This window comes from Belonocnema kinseyi, chromosome 5 (genome assembly GCF_010883055.1).
Source record: "Belonocnema kinseyi isolate 2016_QV_RU_SX_M_011 chromosome 5, B_treatae_v1, whole genome shotgun sequence".
Taxonomy (NCBI): Eukaryota; Metazoa; Arthropoda; class Insecta; order Hymenoptera; family Cynipidae; genus Belonocnema; species Belonocnema kinseyi.
In genome coordinates, this window is record NC_046661.1 from 35,891,803 (window position 1) to 35,894,298 (window position 2,496).

At 32.1% G+C, this 2,496-nt stretch overlaps 1 long non-coding RNA gene across 1 annotated transcript in view; it reads right to left on the minus strand.

Annotated features, from left to right (window-relative positions):
• Positions 1–1,359: 1,359 nt before the first annotated feature.
• LOC117173149 overlaps positions 1,360–2,496 on the minus strand; it is a 2,015-nt gene continuing 878 nt past the window's right edge. The window contains exons 2-4 of the long non-coding RNA XR_004467120.1: positions 2,279–2,474; positions 1,984–2,190; positions 1,360–1,720 (exon numbers count right to left, since the gene is read on the minus strand). This is a non-coding gene — a long non-coding RNA (uncharacterized LOC117173149). The remainder of the gene's footprint in view (positions 1,721–1,983; positions 2,191–2,278; positions 2,475–2,496) is intronic.

The window sequence follows — 2,496 nt, forward strand, 5'->3', positions numbered from 1 at the left end:
AGGGGGCAGCGTCAACCAGTTAACAGTCAATGATTTTTTTAAAGTTAATGAGATGTTGAATTGATCCATTTTTTCTCATTTCGAGTTTTACATTATTTTATATCATATTTGTATAAGTATTATTCACATGGAAAAAACAATAATTTAGTAATTTAATTATTTCTGACAATCTGTATTTCATCGACTTTGCCCCTCACCTGAAGGCAAAGCCGACTGCAGCTTTTTATGAAAATAAAAACATTTAAAGATAAGAAAATGTGATGGTTTTCTTCTGTGGTATTTTATGTACTGGAAAAATTACCTTTAAAGATATCTAACAAGAAGAATAAGTTATTTTGAATAAAAATAGAGATAGATGTAATATAACCTCTTGTTCGTTGACATTCTACTAGAAACGGACTGTACGCAATGTTTGTACCGTACCAATAAAAGAAACCTGCATACCGACCGGATTGATGATAATAATATTTAATAGTTTCTTCCATGTAGCCCACAAGATAAGTTGCCGTTCTACATTGCCTATCATTTATCGACGAAACTTGTGACGTCGTGTATCACCTAAGTACTTGTAAATATTATTTTCGCCGGGCCTGCCCCCCTAACAAGGCCTCATTTATTCATGAGATTTAATATATTTTGGACTTGAATTACGTCTAATTAATATGATTAGATTGTGTGACATTGTTTTATCTGTCAAGATATCAAGTTTTTACACTGTAAGTATTGTCATTAAAGTTGAAAACTTTATATTTCTGTGAGCGAAACTTCCATTTTTTTGTGATAAAAACTGTTTTCTGTATAATTTTTCTTTTGCAACGTCAATTTTTAAGATTTCAGTAAGTAACACTATCTCTCTGATAAAATAGATTTATTCGATGCAAAGTAGAGCTAAAATTGTTAAATAATAGCCATGCTATAAGTAAAATCACCTTTGCCCCACTGGTTGGCGCTGCCCCCCCCCCTTACCCTACGTAAAACACTTTCAGCTTTTATATGACTGTTTTTTTGTTGCGCTATCACTTTTTTTTTTACTGAGTTGTTAAGCTTCAAAGGCAAGATGCCTACAGTTTTCTCGCCGATAGTAATAGTGGCTGTTCGGCAGTACTAAATTACAGTGAAAATCTTTAAAAGCCCTCCCTTCTATAAGGATCTATAGATGCTGTGCGGGGTATGAGGGATTTGCGGCTGTCACTCAGGCGAGCAGTCAAGCGTGAAGTAACAAAAGCGGAGCAGGCTATAATGAGTTAGTTTCCAACCACCGTCAGCCCTGATATCGGAACTATAGAAAAGTTTCACCGTATTTATTTTAAAAATATTTTTTTATTTAAATTTTTTTCAGTTATTACAAAAATTTCCTGATTTTTGCTATTCTTTCAAAATGCGTGACTCTTGGAAGCTTCGATCTTATCATAAATTGATTAATGTTCTATTATGGGTTACAAATAAGGTGCCATAGGGACTAAATCTTGAAACTAGAGTACTTTAGTGACCTTAACTGCAAAAAAGGTACAATAGGGGATATAGAGACCGGTCTATGAGGCCTGAAATGTCATAAACATACCGGATTCTATGTCAGTTTCTGCGCTGTGCTGCTGATTTGATTTTTTCGTCAGTTTTTTTTTTTTTGGAAGAACTGGAACTAATATGGTGTTTCTTCTTCTATCAGAATACGAAATATGGTGAACCAATTTTTTAAGTTTCATGGCATGTCTCTGGTAACCTGTCACATCATAAAATTTAATAACAATATTAGGTGCTGTATGTTTTTTTGCGGTAAGTGATAAATAAAGTTTTTGGAGGCCTATCCCGCTTTTTTGGTATTAAAAAATTTTTTTTTTATTATAAAAAATGTTGTACCGACATGTTTCAACCTGATTTTCAGGTCCTTTTCAAGGCTTATTCTAAAAGGAAATGCATACGTTAAGGAATAAAATAGAAATTATTTAATTAGTATGTGTTTATTAGTCGTTGATGTTTACTTACTATGGAGATAAAAGAAAAATCGCTGAAGACTACGTTGAAATTCCAATTAAATTGCTTGGTATCATTGCTCTTGTTCGGATATAATATATTTCTTATATATATAAAAAAGGATTTAAATGACCAGGATATGCATTTTAAAATTTAAATTAGTTTGAAAATTCAAAAATTAAAAACGTATCATTTACGATATAAGCTAAAAAATCTCATCTGAAACAGAAATTATTTATGAAAGAGTTAGGTTATTAATTTTGAAATTGTGTCGTTAGTATTTGTATAAAATTTATTATGAACTTACAGGAAAACATCCTTGCGATTATATTGTTATTTTATTACATCTTGCTTTATATTGATGACGAATGTTTCGTCAAGTTGTTTGATCACGACAGTTACAATAATACTAACACACTAATACAGTGTTGCCAGATGGGCGGAACGGTTTATCCCCAACTCGAACCTTATTTATCCCTAGATGTCGACTGAGATCCCTAAATCTGCGAACCAAACAAAAAAAAG